Source organism: Adiantum capillus-veneris, chromosome 5 (genome assembly GCF_014529385.1).
Source record: "Adiantum capillus-veneris isolate H3 chromosome 5, ASM1452938v2, whole genome shotgun sequence".
NCBI lineage: Eukaryota > Viridiplantae > Streptophyta > Polypodiopsida > Polypodiales > Pteridaceae > Adiantum > Adiantum capillus-veneris.
The window spans coordinates 144522696-144541134 of record NC_140935.1 but is presented as its reverse complement, the minus strand read 5'-3'; the positions used below and the strand labels follow the sequence as shown (position 1 = coordinate 144541134).

At 39.6% G+C, this 18439-nt stretch overlaps 1 pseudogene; it reads left to right on the top strand.

Moving 5' to 3' along the window:
• The first annotated feature begins 943 nt into the window (after window positions 1–943).
• On the top strand, window positions 944–2125 carry LOC147458228 (gibberellin receptor GID1C-like; annotated as a pseudogene).
• Window positions 2126–18439: the final 16314 nt, after the last annotated feature.

Genomic DNA, 18439 nt, shown 5'->3' with positions numbered 1-18439 from the left:
CGCTAGTTACGTACTCTAGAGGAAGTAGTGACTTGTGGTTTTCTATGGACAAACCTATGCACTCATCAAAAGAGTGCACACGAGATATGGCCATGCTCATGGCATATGGGATTCTGACATTCCCAGAGAAAACAACTCCATCTTGGGTGGAGAGGCACTTATCACTTGACCTTAGCACACTAGATTACTTGCTTACACAGGATTATCTACATGGACTTAGGGAGAGGATCTTTGATCTCTTCCTAAACAACTTCATTGCTTGGATCTAGAGACTAGAGTGGGACTTTAGTGCTATGGAATTTCTTGGAGAGTTTACCCGCCAGATACAGGAGATGAAGCATCCCGCGACTACATCCGGAGTCATCCAAAGCTTGGCTTAGATGGTAGTGCAATTACTCTTCTACACTCCTGATTATTTGGATTCCTACCTTCAAAGTTTCTTATGCAAAGGGTGAAGTTACTTCCCGCCAGAACACCATCTCGTGGTGGTCCATGCATTTTCCCATGGTATTTCCCGCATAGATGTTCCCGAAGAGTAGTCGTTCCACCTCGAAGACTCCCATTATTATACATCAGTTTCCTTTCAACATAGCATAAATAAATTTTGCGTCATTAGGCCTCTCTCAGCTCGAACGCAAGTAGGTTCAATGGGGTTATTCGCCTGGAAGGGAGCCAGGACTATCTACCGTTGACAACCCCAATAACTCTCAATGTTGGTACACATTGCAATCTCTTTACTCAAGACTCACATCAGGGTCCTTGGCCCATCAAAGACAATAGCCAAGTGGGTCTGAGGCAACCATTCTCTTGTTCTAGCACTCTTTAATGCACCTTCCATGTTGCTTCTCGAAAGCGTCAGATTCTCATGCATTGAAATCAGTATTCTCAAGGCTCCTGGCTCTATTTCACAAGACTTGCAAAACCTTGCATTCTCGAAAAGAAAATGAGAGACCTACTAACCAGCATAAACCCTACCTCTCTCTCCCTTCGCCTACTTCTTGTTGTCTTCAAGAAGGCCAACAAAATTGTTTGCGTGCCAATGGCACCCTCAATCGCCGCTTGGCAGACCTGCTTGAATATAAGGTACCTTCCAATGAGGTTCCTAATGAGCATGGTGTCTCAGTCAAGGATGTTGTCATCAACACGCACACATGGTTGTGGGTGTGTGTATTCCTTCCTCCTGCAAGCTCAGCTAAGGGAAACAATGGCTTGGCAAAGATGGACAATAGGTCTAAAGCTTCAAGCGATGCAATAGATAGGAAGAGACGCGTCATCTTCTACATTCATGGGGGTGGGTTCATAGTTATGGCTGTAGATGTTGCTTCTTATGACTAGTTATGTAGACGTCTATGTAGGAGAAGTGAGGTAGTGATAATCTTTGTGAAATACAGAAGGTCGCTAGAACATCGCTTCCTGGTAGCATATGATGATTGCCATGCTGCTTTAGAATGGCTGAAGATGGGTGTGCACATGTTATGTTTGTGATTTGATCAATAAAGTAGTTGATCATAGCGTGTTGCATGATGCAAGGATTTAAAGGGAATGTCTTTAAACCACACAAGCTTGATCTGCCACAATGCGTGTTGATGGGTGATAGTATAGGGGCAAACATTGTGCACCATGCGGGTGCCACATGGGGGGTCTGCAAAGCATCGACACATCCACAAACTCTCAGGGTAACAGCACATGTGTTACTCTTCCCTTTCTTTGGCAACAAGGAGAGAATTACAAGAGAGCTATGCATGCAAAACAAATCATTGCTTGTGAATGTGGAGAATGAAAACTGGCGTTGGTGTGCTTATCTACCTCATGGGCCCAATAGAGATCATCATGCCGGCAACATGGTAGGCCCTAATGTACCGGACCTGTCATTGCTACAGCTCCCTCAGTCGCTAGTCACCATTGCTATTTTGACATTCTAAAAGACTGTAAGCTTTGATATGCACAAGGGTTGGGGCGTGCATTGAAGCCTTTTCAACTTCTCTATTATACAGGAGGGGTACATTGCTTCCATTTAATGGGTGACAAAAAGCTTGGATCACGATTCATGTCAGATATCTTGGTATTTATTGATTATGGAGAGGGAAAAAAAAGTCTACAGTCCACTGTAACTTCGATGAAGTGAGATTGTTCTTTTATGGTGATCATCACGTTTCTCCAAGAGCAACATGCAATGCATTTTTGTGAGATCCAATGGCAGGAAGGGTACAAAATGGAGAAGTTTATAGGTAGAAAGTGTTTTGCAGAGATTAATAGTGATGGACTCGGCAGAGTTCCTAGGAAGGACGGTCCCATTGGTGCCTTTAAAATATGTTAGCTCTAGACTTCTTGAATGGCTCCGCTCCAATAGTTCACTTTCCTATTCAATTGTCCAATCTCCAACTGATATAGTGGTTTAATTGAACAATTCACATTAGTGTTTCATTGAATAACTTGTTATGCTTTCAAAAGTACACCACACTAGCTTAGCAAACAGGTTCCAGTCAAAGCATGGGCAAGTACGATTTTGTATTTCAATAGCCCCTCACTACTGACCACATCAAGAATTTGTTTGCCTAGGTCAAAATTTTGCATGGTGCCACATGCCTTCAAGTTGCAAATGGTCAAGTTTGTAGACAAGACTTGGCTGCTTCGCATTAGCTGAAACGATCAGAGATTTGTGGCCTGTCCATGCTAGGCATAGCCTGCAAGGAGTGCAATCCAAGTGACAACGGCCCAAAGACAGGAAGCTTGTAAAGAACTTGTTTGCTTTCAAAAGTGCATCACACTTGGCATACATGTCAATCAAAGCTTTGTCAAGCATTATGTTGTTTTTCATCAGATCTTGAATTTGTTGCCTTCGTCGACTTCTTGTTGCCTTGGTTGATTTCTTGTATGGTGCCACATTTCTTCCAAACGCAAGGATTAGTGATTAGGAGAGATGCTTGCCTTTGCTTTTTTTTAAAATAGCCTAGGGCTTTCACCCTGGCCTTGCATATACCTTGAGATAAGTGGAGTCCAAGAGATAGCATTGCAAACATAAAGCTTACCAAGAACTTGTGTGCTATCAAAAGGATATCACATGCCACACATGTCAATCAAAGCTTTACCAAAGCTGGTCAAGCATTGTTCTCTTACAGTTGGAAGCTTTGTCCATTGTCTCCATTTTGAAGATGGATGAGGGATAAGGAACCATCAAAAAGTTTTGCCGCCCATATATATGCATCAAGTGAGAGTGTTCTACACATGCACTTGAGTGTCAAATTTAGCGCTTTATATGTAAACAACTTTACAATCACTAAATAATGATTTCCTTATGAGTTTGTTTGCCTAGATCAATGTCTTTGCATAATGCATCATGCCTTCTCCAAGACAGACAAGAAGCTTTCCAATGGCTTGTGCTTTTGAGAGCACACTAAATTTGGCATACATGTCGATGAAAGCATTAGCAAGCATGATGCTTTCTTCCAAGAGCTCATGGCTATCTCATCGATTTCTTCTGGCTCATGTCAACTTCGCGTATAATGGCACATGATTTTGAGACAACTTTAAAAGAGGCCCTTGCTTTGCCTTTACACCACCCTTCCCTTGCTTGGATATATCTTAGAGATGATATGGCTCAAAGAAGAAAATCTCATCAAACACATGTCATGCCTCCAAGAATACACCTCATTTGGTGTTCATGTCGCTTATATTGTGAAGCACAACGTCTTTTTGAAAGAGTCTCTAACTAACACTCTTAGGATGGATCTATTTTGCTTAATATGCTTTTAAAGATGCCCAAGGGATTCAATCTTTATAGAAAAGGACATGCTACCTGTGAGCAGAGACTCTTAAAAACCCTTTATTTATGATTAGTACTTGGTAATCATGACCTCCTCTTTCTTAAGCTTACAAGAGTTATAGTGAAAAATTGAAGATACCCCTAATTTACATATAGGATTTTTCTTTGGAAATAAACTATGTTTATATTTGTGGAGTAGTAAAACTCTCGTCTGTTTTTCTAGAGTTCGTTTACGTCGTTATACCTTGATAAGATTATCCTTATTTCCAAATAACTCTAACACCATAAGGGAAAACAAAAACTAAAGTATTCATTAAGTGATCCTTAGTATTAATGTGTGATCTTATAAACTTGAGCTGATTTATATCAATAACGTCTAGATCTTGTAATAACAAAAAACTAGTCAAAATCGTGCTTCACTCAGAGTTGCACAAAAAACCCAAGCGTGCTAGATTAAAATTGAGTCCGAACTTCTTCCATTTATAGCATGTTATGTTCTTATAATTAAAACAAACATTAAAAAATATGATTATAATTCCTTTGGTAATTAGCATCAAAAATATATAACTCTATATTCTAACTTCTTAAGTTTTACCATTTGCTAGTTTACAAGAAGCTCTTGAACATCTACAAAGCAACTTAACATTTGACTATAACACAAGGTATGTCATATTTAAGAATATTTTAAACATATATAAAAAAACAGATTCAAATATTATTATTTTGATAGCCACAATAAGATCAACAAGATTTTCTCTCCAAATTAGAATATTAGTCTAATCTCAATACAAATAATATACATATCAATATAAATATAATGAAATCTTAAGGTCACCAAATATACAAAATAATAATAAACAATACGTAATTGAAGATGAAAACAAATAAAGTATTACCTACAAACAAAGAATCCAAACTAAAACAAAAAGCAAAGCATACCAAGATTATAAGACATTTACGTAGGAAAACAAACTTACTTCTAACTTTTGACATTTTTAATTTAGATTTTGATTCATGGGTAAATATTTGTTCTAATTCGATCAAATCATATAGATATTGTTCCAATTGTGGAAACTTATTTTTTAAGTATGAAAAACAAAACTTAAAACATATAGAAAAAAAAATACCTATAAATATGAGGATATGAATTATCTAATCCATATCTAACATCATTTCAAAATAACAAACAAGACAGTATAGAAATTTATAACTGCTCCAAAATTTTTCAAAGCAACATTAGAGGAAAATATTGTGTAACTTATCACCCAACTTATATAAAAAAAATACTAACAATGAATGTACATGAAGTACAAATGCTATCTACTTTAGATATCTCTTTAAATATCAGTAAAAAGATAACATCTATAGCCATATGTAATATAGAACAAAGATCATTATTAGATAATCCTTTATTTTCATATCAAAATAGTAATGATTTATTAAACATTCTAACAAAAAATTCACATGACATAAACACACTATTGCTCTTTTTAGCAAAACATAATCCATTAGTAAAACAATTCTATACTATATATGAACAACCACAAAAAACTTTAGCAATTCGTATAATTCCTTCTAATGCAATTACTGCTTTACTAAACAAACATGCATCATCTTCTCCTTATGACTTAATGATAGTAGCACACAATACAAATTATTTAGGTATCTTAGATCAAGTAAACAACACACAACTAAAATCACAATACAAAATAGGTAAGTTATCTCATGGGTGGGTTATGTATGAAAGATGAAATAACGAAAAAATCAGTAACTTATATGCAAGTTTAGATGGAGTATCTAATTTAGAAGATATAACAATAGAGAAAGCCCTATTTCCATTTCTATTTCCAATAGGATATGGAGCTCATGATGGAGCTTTAAAATTTCATACATATCTAAAAATGAGAATATCCTCATTCTTCTCAATATTCACTTGATACAAGCCATACTTATTGATGATGTACCAACTACGTCAAGCTTTGATAATAGCAAATTCAAAAAATATAACAATGCTACAATCAGATATAATTAAATTCAAACTTAAAAATCCACACACATCTGATCTAGATACCATACGTTAGATCATAAAACACAATATCTCTTATTCAATTACAGGCTCTCCGTCATGGTATCATAAGTATTTAAAAGATTTATTATGCATGGTAGAGTCATTTGGTTTACCTAACTTCTTCTTAACCCTAACAGGCGAGATGAGTGTGCCACCATGAAACACTTGAAATATTTACATTGTCAAACCAAATTAGCAATCTTATCAAATGAGAAAGCATGCAAAGGCGCCACATCCAGGGCCACAATTCCCTGGATAGGTATGCACATGATAGCGACCGCAGTAGTCGCTTTAGCATATATCACAATATGTACAATATTTCTTTTATTTTCATACATAGAGAAGTGTCAAGAGTGAGGTGACTGTTTTTATTTCACACTATGTATGTGCCAAAACATGACACTGCATCACCCACCTTCTCTGCCTTGGATACCTCTGCCCTCGCTCGCACATCACTCACCTCCTTATTTTCCTTCCTCCTCATTCAATCACCAAGGGGATCTTCCTCGATTCTTGCCAGTAAAACATTTTTTAAAATTCCCCCCCCTACTACATTGAAGAAATTTCAAGAAAAGGCAAAGCAATCAATGCCTATCGTCTTTACTTGATGAGCCAAAGGTTTCTTTTCCCCTATCTGTAGCCACAGGCCACCACGTGGCCTCGAAAAAACATTTTTTTTAAAAAAACAAGCGAAGTGTGCAACAATTAAGCAGCGCCATGAAAAGCTTTGTAAAGCAGCACCATGAAGTGTTTTACGATGTCTGCAACACATAAAAGCCGCATGAAAAGCTCCAAAAAAAACTCCATGCAAAAAGCTACCAAGTGATCTTCTCCACGAGCAGTTTGCAGGTTCCCCAATACCTAATTTTAAGCCTTAACGATCATAGTAGCTTTGTGTGCAACAAGACCTAGTGGCTAGTTGAACAGTATGTCCAACTTCAACTATCTTACTCAGCTCGTTTCTACAGGCACAACTAGTTATTTATGGACATCATTATGCCACTCCAAGTATATAATCTGATGAAAATTCAACAACCCTGTGCCCTCAGCCATCCTTCAATGTTCATGGGAATGATATCAGCAGGTCCCATGCCTAATTCTCAAGATTCACACCAATTCTTTTCCGCGTAGTTTGCCTTTGTAGTAGTAAAACATGCAGAATCTGAAAGTAGTACTAGAGACCTTTCAAACCCTTCTTATATTTCATAGAGCATCAAGCTGGAGGGTACTTCGGATGCTTGCCAAAGTGATGAGCATTCTCAAAGATCAGATATTTCCTGCGATTAACCAATGGTAGAGGTTTTTCCTAGTGCTACGGAAATAGAAGATAATCAGATTTCAATTGATGATTAGTTGGCCTAATCTAGAGTCAAACCCCCAAAACTCATTGACTTTGCAGGCCCGTTCAACACATTTTTCTGTTGATGCTATCAGGGTGTTGGCGATGCAGACGAAAGAGACCGAAGAAATGGAAAGATTATACATTGAAGTGGACATGAGGGCAGAAAATCTTATGCTCGTTATGCTCAAGTAATTAAGCCAGTGGCTTTAGTGCTAGCTGCTTGCACTTTTAGCAGAGAGTGTGAGGGGATTAGTGGAAAACAGCTCAATGTCGAGGGAAAGCATTGGGGAATATTGCCACTAGTGCAAGTCATGGTCTGATGAGTTGTTGACTTTAGTCTCACTCCTCGTCCAACTCTCTTGATAGCCTATCTAAAAATTCAATGAGGCAAGCATTTCAGAATGATCTGCAAACAAACAGAAACATCTCTCATGACCAATTCAACTCAAAATATGGTGTGCATGGGAGTTGGTTAATGTGTAGCTCCAAGGAGATGCATCATCATTGCAGTGCAAGTCAAGTAGTCAATCATACAGGTGCCTACGTTGCCAACCAGGATCAAAAGAATAGTCAAGAGCAGAAGAGGAACCTAATCTTTTTTCCACACAAAGAGCTTTGGTGTTGGAGAAGCCAAAGAACAAGGACTATGGAGTAACGGCATTTTTGGAGACAGGCATACCAATATATCAGCACCTATTAGCCTCCAGTAGTAGTTCACTTTTGGCTATTCAACATCTAGGTGGGATAGCAAAATTTTTGCAGACAATACGATCAATATTGCGGCTTGTAAAGAGATTTTCTTTCTAAACCGCGTGCATGCGGCAACCAATGTGGCCGCAGTTTGAGATTAGCAACAACAGTATACTGCAGCGTTTCTCTTGAGTAAATTCATACGAAGAAGGTAATGCTGGTGGTGTGGATATGAACGCATAGTAGTTACTGCTTCGGAGCTCCCTTCTTGCCAATAACCACGATTCAGTGGTGGATCCTATGAGCAAACAATTATCATATCAAGTTCAAATGGTTGCAAATGCAGAAATCAATTTGGTATGGATACATAACGCAGGTTAGTCAACAACAAGGAGGCAAGAAGACATAATTGCTCATTGAAGCAGCTTACAACTGAGAGAGAGAGAGAGAGGGGGGGGGGGAGAGAGAGAGAGAGAGAGAGAGAGAGAGAGAGAGAGAGAGAGAGAGAGAGAGAGAGAGAGAGAGAGAGAGAGAGAGAGAGAGAGAGAGAGAAGGTAATATTCATCATAGGACATAGAGCATAAAGTTACATTTGCATGTTTAGGACATATATTCACAACACTGCATGTTCCAATTGCACAAGCACGACTTGAGCTCAACAACATTGCAAGGTCCATTATTTGCATCCAATTTTCCATGCGCATGCATTTTCTTGGTGCAACACATTAACGCTACAGGGCAGGGCACGGCTTTCGTTTCTTATAATTTTTTGGAGAGACCACAATGGTAGCTCTCCACCATACTTTTGTATGGCACCTATGTATGACGTCCATAATATACTTTGCACTTTTAGTGTGACGTTTCATTGCAAGACGATATGTTAAACTATTCACATTGCTTTTTTGTAGCTTGACTCACATATCGTCCTGTAGATTGGATTTTTTAAAAAAAGGAGTACAACATTGCAGGTGAGTAAAGCACCTCATTTGTTGTTGTAGTTCATTCATGCTTTATCTACTTGCTTGTTTTAAAATTTTCCACATTACTTCCTTTGTTGTGGTTTATTTGGATCTCTTTTTCAGAACTATACACTCAATGTCGATCAACATCTGCACGTGAGGTACACACAAATTTTTGCATACAGCTGCTTGCCATATGTATGTGATGTATTACAATAATGAATACAAATGTATGTGATGTATTACAGCAGCGAATGCATGTGGTGTATCACAGTAGTGAAGTCACCTTGTGTATCTTTACTTAATCTCTAAATAATTTATACCATACTAGGTGTCTAAATAATTGATGCCATACTATATAGCATACCTCACATATATAGCGATAAACAAGGTCAACTGATAAATGAAATAGACACTGCTTTTTCCCACACTTCTATATTATTGTTGGGCTCTTTTTCATCGGAGCAGCAGCAACAAGGCTTAGTAGCATTGTATCTACAGTCCACTACCATTTCAAGATACCAACCATGAATCAACAATATCATCTCTCTATTCATGAGATCGATGAGCGTCCAACACTATAACAACCTTGCCTTGAATAAATTGTACAATCAAATTGACATTACAAAACTTGAAATGAAGAAGAACGTGGGTTACATAAATGTCCTTCATTAGATTCTCTTGTATCCTAAGTTCAATGAGCTGGATTCGATCGCAATTTGCGTGCACTGCATGATCACTGAAAATAAGGTAAGGAAATTGGATTCTTTGTAAGTGTACAGAAAGTCTTCCTAGATCCCTACATGGGAGGGGGCAAGCCCTAAAGGTAGGACAAGAGGGAGAAAGAGGTGAGATAACACACACACACACACACACACTCAAAGGCTCCCCTTTACACAAAGGGCATAGTGTGCACATGTCAAGTTCCTAGCCCAGTTGCCCCCAAAGAGTATTCAAATCCTATTTGATGACCATAGAGGTGGACCAATGATAATTAGGCTAGAGTAAATTTAGTCTAATTAATTTATTTACACCTATCGACTTGAAAAGCAGTGCGGCAAACGATGAAGTTACATGTATCATTGTCCTCATTCATTGTACTGGGAATAACTACAAAAGAAGAAAGGCAAAATACAAACAACTATAAAAGAACAAAGGCAAAACACATTCGAAATCCACCTTCAAAAATGTGAGCTGACGTGTTGCACTACCAACCATTCAATGAAGATTTTCTTTTTGAAATATTTTCCGTTTCCAAGAACTTACATGCAGTAGCATGTATACTAGAAAAACGTTCATCTGTAGACATAGTAGTACATCCTCGCAAATATAATCTCAATTGTAAACACCCCTATAATCTCTAATAATTGATGCACTTTTGTCTCCTCCCATAAACATTATAGCATTTTTCAAGTGTATATCCCTTTCACGCAATGCCGCCCTTCCCAAATTAGTCTTCCCTTCAATGCTAGCTGTAAGTCAAAAGAGTGTTGTCCTTAGTGATCCACAAGTGGTTCCAAGCTGAAAGAATCTTGGCTTCATATTTAGGTGTGAGTATCTAGATGCTCTCTAAGAGTGGCCCCCAAAGACTCTTATAAACATTACAAGGGCTGCCAAAAGGAGAGCCCCAAAAGCTCTTCATCAAAAACACTTACTCCCAAACGCATGGTCAAAACTGGCGCCCATATTTCCCTTCTCTCCATACTCTACCACAGCCTGCCACATCATCGACAACAATCTGCATTTTTAGCTGATTCAACCAGCCACTTTTACGTTTTTCTCTTTATTAGGATTAGGCCCCTCGGCCAAGCTTTATAAGTTGGTAGGGGTTAGAGTTTAAAAACTGACTCTTTAGTGCTCTCAGCCAAAATCTTTTAAGTTGGGCATGCCACGTCACAAACATATCACATACCCCCCTTTTGAAAGAGTCTCGGATGAACTATCAGCTTGTCACAAACCGCTGACTTGTCAAGGCATTGAAGACTTAGAGGGTCAAGACTCCCTGGGCTTCACCCTAGCTAACCTGCAGATCCTGGATGAGGGGTCTAAACCCTAGCAAAAGAAGCATAAGAAGAAGGATTTACCAACTTGCAGATCATTGCCGAGTGGCCCAAATAATAAATTGGGTTGGGATTAAATATCCTAACCCCAACAACCTTTGAACCGGTCAAGGGGCCTAAACCCCTTACAAACAAAAAAGACACACACACAAATCAAATTTGTGTTAAAGATGATGATGTGACATGTTGTATGGACCTTCCACGAATCGCGCTGGCTGTGATGATGTGACAGTAGTTGTACGAACAGCCCTCGATGCGCTAGCTTTTAAAACCAGGTTCTTTTAGACCTGATTCTTTTCATGTAAATGCTTTTGGATGGCCAAGAGTCTTTAAATATGTACTAACGGCTCACTCTCTGGCATTCTACCCACGGGAGATGTAGAACAAAGCTTCACGTGTTGTACCTTGTTGAAGCAATATAAAGAAATACCGAAAGGGTGCCACAATTTGGGGCTAGTGCACTCTGGGGTGGAACTACGCCACTCCTTGTCTCATGTGAAGTCTCTCTTTCTTTTTAGCTTCTTTGAAGTGCCTAAAAGTTTGTTCAATCTGTTCTTTTCAACTGGCATGTGGTACCCATCCCGTTACACAGTTGATTCCCCGGTTTCTTTTTTTGGACACTTGATGAATGCCAGGTGCAGTGGAATTAAAATGGTGAATGATCTAGGTTTTACGCTTCCTCAATCCTTGAATTCCTTTCCTCGCATTAGTGATTCCTTTTGGCTTGAATGATGGTTCCTTTTATCTCTCCCCGCATAGAGGGAATGAGAGAGAGTGGTAGAGATGTGTAGAGAGAGAGAGAGAGAATGACACCCGATGGGGTCCCAACCAACCCTCTCAAGGCCCCCCCACACCGTTGCCGATGTGGTATTTGCTTTAGATTGCATAAATGGAATGTACACACATGCAATACCTCAAGTGCAGACTCTATTGACTCGAATGGTGAATGTCACGTCGGTAACTTCTCAAGACAAGGAACCCTCACATTGCTATACGTTGCCCCCCCGCCATCGCTAATCACCCCCACTCTTTCGCCCATGAGTTGTTTGTCCTCTGCCCTGCCTTGCACGCTAGTGCTGCCCACCCTTGCATGCAGCCCGCTTCCCCCACTACCAGTGTAGCTCAAGGCTCACCCTTCCCAAGAGGCGCGATCAACAGCAGCCTTCTGCCTTCACTTCCTGCATGCTTTTCTCCTAGCTAACATCCTCTGAAGCATTGATCCTCCTGTGAAAGCCCTTTTGTGTTGACGATCACCTTCTCCTCCTCCTTGCCGGTTGGCGCCGTCGCACCAGCTAATGGCTAGAGCTGTGTGTGTGTGTGTGTGTGTGTGTGTGTGTGTGTGTGTGTGTGTGTGTGTGTGTGTGTGTGTGTGTGTGTGTGTGTCACACAGAGAGATAGATAGATAGATAGATAGTTCTATTATCATCCTGGGAGGTCAAATATGACCTATGGGACCAAATGAACATGTCACGTGGTGTGAGTGGAGTTCATAAGTGACTCTCGATGCTCAAAAATGGCTGAAATGAGCGTCGCAATAGAGAGTCCACATTGTGGTTGGGAGAGGAAGGTATGTAGGGAGAGATCATGGCTGAATATATGGGGAAAAGAGGACCTAATGTGGTCAAAAGATGAGCACTCAAGTAGTGTGTGGTACTCACTCTCTCGCACTTGACGAGGGCATAAGGTGCAAAGTCGATGACACTCCTCGCCAGTGCCCCAACGTCCTATCTCGCAGCGTAGAGAATGGGAGCTAAGACGAATGGAGGCAATGGTGCGGATCACACTCAACGGGATGGGCTCAAGGATGTAGGAATGGGTTCGGTTACCTCGTTCCGAGAAGAAGATAAGAGAGAGAGAGAGAGAGAGAGAGAGAGAGAGAGAGAGAGAGAGAGAGAGAGAGAGAGAGAGAGAGAGAATTTATCTCTACGAGATACGACGTGTTGTATGTGCATGTATAAAAGTAGGGGCCCAATGATATGGCAACAACTAGTCTTGCTTGGTGGGCATATAACAGGACATGAAAATTGTCTTTTAACAGGATGACAAGAACCAGAAAACTTCCGAGGAGCTCTGACGGTGCAGGACAAGCCCTCAAGGTCAAGGCGCAAGAGAAACTGATGGCACAGGGGAGGGGGGGGTTTTGAGCAAGGGAGAAGCGGGAGGGGGGAGTTGGAGGCAGCGAGCGGAGGGCCTGGTGCGTGAGGGTAGAGGAGCGAGTCACAAGGAGCTTTGGACGGCTTACCATATGGCAAAAAATATATAATTTCTAGATATCATACTAGTTTCAATACACACATCTAGCAAAAGTGCAAATAGTAAGTGTGAGAATACTCCTAGATGCATCAAGTAGCAATCTTCTTACCATATAGTAAGTTGAGTAGCTATATGGTAAGATAATTTCTAGATGAATCAAGAGAGTTCAAGCTCACTTGCTAGTTTGAGATGTGTTATGAAGCTAGTAATACATTTAGCAACTCATAGATATGACATAGTAGTTCATCTAGTAACTTCATAACAAAAAGTGGTAATCCTCCTAGACCTACTCAACGTGTCTTCCAAAATTACCTCAACAGCCCCACCTACAACCTATGAAATCCACACTCGAACATCATGGAAAATGGGGCGAAAGTAAACATCGACATGAACGTAAAAATGGAGACCCCGTCACCCAGTTTTGAACCCAGGACCTCGCAGCATAGATTTCATGATGCATGAGCTAACCATCTCACATGCGCGCACATGGTGTACACTTGGCCATTTTTTAAATCTTTTATTATAAGACCACAAGCACTATCTCTGTTTAACTCATGGCCGGGTTTAGTTTTTAAGTTGACATTCACGGCTGCGATCTTCGGCGTTTGTGCCTGGACTTCCTGGCCCTTGATCCCCTTGCCCCCCCTCTTTAATGCTATGTGTTACTTAGTCATGAGGATAGTTCATCGAGAAAAATGCACTGAAACTTGGATTATTAAAATGCCACCAAAAACTTTGATTTGAAAAGACATTCCTTTCAATTTTGAGAAGAGTGTGAATTCTCTCAAGAGGTTTTTTGGTTAAATTAAAAGAAAAACAAAAAAATGGTTTAGTTGAACCTTATCTCTACTCAGAATGGACGAGGACTGGCGTGTATTGCTAATGTGCATTGTGGTTGTCAACGATCTTTTTGAGGCACAGAGGGAGAGACGCCATGGACAGAGGTTGGGGAGGGCTGAGTTGGCGATGCTTGTTGTAAGCAATGCTAGTTTATTGACTGGGTTAAATTTAAAGCACTAGCGTCTAGGTGGCACTAGAAAAAGCCATTGATTTTAAGCATCATGAAAATTTTAATGGCGATGGCTTCTATCACATAGGCAAAGTGCTCAAAATTTATCATGATCCCTGGTTTGTAGGCTCGAGCAAAGTATGAAGCTGAGAGGCGATGGGTAGAATTGAGAGCTGGGGGAGAGGAGGAGTGCTTTGAAGTCACGGCCGGCTGAGCATGCAAAGGTTTCAGGGAAAAAAAGGTAAATATGTGTGCGGGTGCAGATGGTAGCGGACAAAGGTCGAAGGAGTTGTAGGTAGATAGGCTCTGGATACAAATACCTTAGTGTTGCCAATTTCAAGGGTAGATGAGTATTTCAGCAACGACACATCTCTCTCTCTCTCTCTCTCTCTCTCTCTCTCTCTCTCGTGTTGTGATGCATCATCGAGATGCAAGGAACACTCTCCAGATGCAAGAGCTGTTGATACATGGTAGAGAAGGGGGGATCACTTCCCCTTTATATAAAGTATAAATACTAAACACACTGTATAGATTATAGTAATGTACAATATATATAAGACAATGGAATATCTTTCTAGATACAGTTTATGCAAACTTGGTTCCCTTCACCCACTATTATATTAAAGATGTCATCTTATGTGGGAATAGCCCCTTGTCTAATGGTAGGTCTTGCCTAAACACTATATACCATGGGGTGTCAAGGACCCCAGGAAGGTGGGATCAACAGTTCTAGACTTTTGTAGGCATCTCAAGGAAGTGTGACGATTAAAACAAAAGTCAATGAATGGATGTGCATCGTGCGATTCAAACCCAAAACCTCCCCATTGGTGACCGATGCTCTAACCATGTGCGTCCATGGGATTCCTTGCCCATCAGGCCACTCCCCTTCCTCATTTAAAGTAAACTTGAACAAGAAAGGAAAGAGAAAAAGTAAACATGGACAAAATTTTTTACAAACATGAACAAATCAAACGGTGCCCAAATTGCAAAAATGCACCTCACTTCAACACTATCGATCCCACTATTTACATGTCATTCAAGACCCCGCGGTATCTAGTGTTGAGGGAAGTCTTGATTTTTTGTGTAAATCAATCTACTCATTTTCCATGCTACAAGCAAGTGTGCTCAATTAATCACTCGTTAACTTGTTCATAAATCTTCTCTTGGTATTGCTCCCTCTTTTGTGCCACGAGACTAATTGACACACAAATACCAATAGGAATCAATGGTGTGCTAATTGAAACCCAAATCCCAATTGGGATGAATGGTGTGCATATAAGATGCATCCAGGGCCCTCCGACGAGAAAGGGGAATAATTTAGGTATCCAAGGAATCATCTCTACCTTGGAAAGATAAAACTGCCACTCAAATAGGGCAGTGTTGCTCAAACTCACCACCTTAAGCTCGTTGATCCAATGCCTTACCATTAAGCTATTCTTGCAACTTGATAGGTGACACATATAATGAAAATCTTGGGTTTTGACATATCCACATATCACATCTAGATCACTCACGGATCACATTTGAATCCCGCCCCATGTGTAGCTCACAAGGCGATCACATTGTGATTATACCCTGATCACATTGTGATTACATTAGAGCATCACATTGTGGTTATACCGTGATCACATTGTGATTACATTAGAACATCATCACGTTATGATCACAACTAAGAACATCCGCAATCCGATGGCATAGATGAGTGTTGTTTGCACCTTTTGATAGCGACCATTGACCCCCACTGAGAGGTCCTTGCCAATTAGTCCAAGGCTTTTTGTGTGTCTGTTTCTCTTGCATTATTTTAAATCATAATTTTTTTGGAAATACCCCCCACTACCTAGTGAGGTTGTGATATATATTGAAAAAAATACATAATAAACCTCATGCAGCATCTGGCATGGGGGACCATAAGTTTCAACCACTCTACACTTAGCCTATGTAGTTGCCACAAAGGAAGAGTGGCCTACCGCACCACCACACCCTTTCCAACATAGGCATCACCGTACAGAGTACATGAAATGGAATGTATAAAAATTACCAAAATACCCTTCATCTTTCAAAATTTCCCAAAATACCCCCAATATTTTGTCATAAATTATCAAAATGCCCTTCGAATTTTCCACAATTCCCAAAATACCCCTGGTTGTGAGATTAAATTTCTCCAAGGATTAAAAAAAAATGTAGCCTTTCATAAGAAGACTGATTGTCTATCAATACAAGATGTTAAAACTAGAATTTTAGTTGGTTATGTAAGCCTTGGAGATGAATTGCTTCATTATTTTCAAATATAATTTCCTTTTTTGCAAGATAATTTGTGACAAGTTACATGCTAAGCACTCAAAAATGGATCTCAATTGTCAAAAAAGAATAAAGACAACCAAAATAGATACAAGGGTATTTTGGGAATTTTTTGAAATTTGAAGGGTGTTTTGGGAATTTCCACAAATTAGAGGGGTATTTTGGTAGTTTTCCCAAAAATCTTTAGAAGCTCAAACCATGTACCTTCGCAAAGGACAAAGAGAGAAACACACCTTTGAGCTACCACCGGAGAGAAACTAGTCTTGCTTGGTGGATGTTTCTATATAACATCTATAGAATATAACAAGACATCTGCAAATTGACATATTTTAGCATCTAGTACTAAAGGAAACAAGATCGTGACTAACTTAGGAATGGCGGCACTGCCTAAAAGAGATATACATTTAAAAAATGTTACTATGTTTTTGAGAGGAAGCAAAGTTAAGTGCATCAATTAATAGAGACTATAGGGGTGATTGTTGAGAAAGTTAGTTGAGTTTTAAAGAGAAGCACACACATTTTAAAACTGTTATTGTGGTTATGGAAGGATACAAAGTTAAGTGCATCAATTAATAGAGATTAATTAGAGATTGATATTAGAAATCAATATGTTGTTGGTTTAAATGAAATTGTAAGTATTTTAAAAATGAACCAATCTACTTGATGTGAATTTTGCGAATGGATTATGGTCACAATAATTGAGAAAAGAAAGAGGATGTTGTGCTAGCAAAGAGAAGAACAACTTTCAATCAATGAGACAAGTACAACAATGGCAAGGAGAAATTAAATCTTTCTTGTTTGTCTCAAAAACATGTATTTGAGGGGAATGTGCTCGCAGAACATTATATCCGAGTGAAGTTCTGCTACTATGTCTACTGGTGAGTGATTTTTCTAATACATGTGCTACATGCAAATTCTTACAGACAAAAAGTTTTTTTTTTTTAAGTTTTCATCAAATGGTTGGTAGTGTAGAACGTCCGCTCGCATTTTTGAAGGTGGATGTCGAGTGTGTTCTACCTTTCTTCTCTTGTAGTTATTTGTGAAACCTATGTACTTGCATCCATTTTGGTGGCATATGATGAAGTAGACAGTGTGTTCAATATCCGTTGTTTTTTGCTAGCTTGATTGTCCTGCTCGAGCAACAGAACCTGACCCTTGTCCTGTTCTGCACAACAAAAAAAACAAGGTAAGCGTAAGATTGCATGCAAGAACTTGAAAATATTGGAGTGAGATATTTGGTGGAAATTTTTTAAAGGTGGTTCAATCTATGTGTTGGTTGTCAATGTTGATGAAGGTGTATGGATCAAAACGTCCAAATGGTGCTCTATAAACATCCTTGTCATGTTGCCATGTGAGATTTTTCTTCGTGATTGATGGTGGCGATCTCGCTTGCATCACTCTTTGTTGTATCTAACAGGTCCTCAAGCACGACATTGTAGCCACAGTGAAACATTTTGAGATTGTAGTGTTACCATATCATGTGGTAGTGATGTGTGTGAACACACTTAGGACCGTTGGGGCATTTTTTCCCTCGCTAGGAGGATTTTTCCCTCGTGCATCGTATATACGCCCATCACTCCAGAGGTATCTTATCTTTCCATTTCACACTTAGTAATACAATCTATGTTGTGTGCCTTGATCTTTCTTCATCTTCTCCAAGATATGTGTGTTTTCTTGCAACCCTAATTCCAACAATTGGTATCAGAGCAGGTTGCATCCTCCCGGGCTTAGTCACAAGCAGCTCTAGCACACACTTTCTCACTTTCTCTAATTTTAGTTAGCTTTGGGGAGCGTCATTAGGTCAACAAATACTTCGAGAAAGCTGGTAGATCTTGTCTGCTCATAATTTTCATTTCGGCTCATTTTGGCGTCCATTTCCACTACATGAAGTATTGGAGAGGCTATTTTGTCATATTGTGCAGAATATTTGTGAGTGCCGTTTTTTTCATAAGAGGTCCCTTAGGGTCTTCTATGGTTTTTTCTATATAGCACGTGTT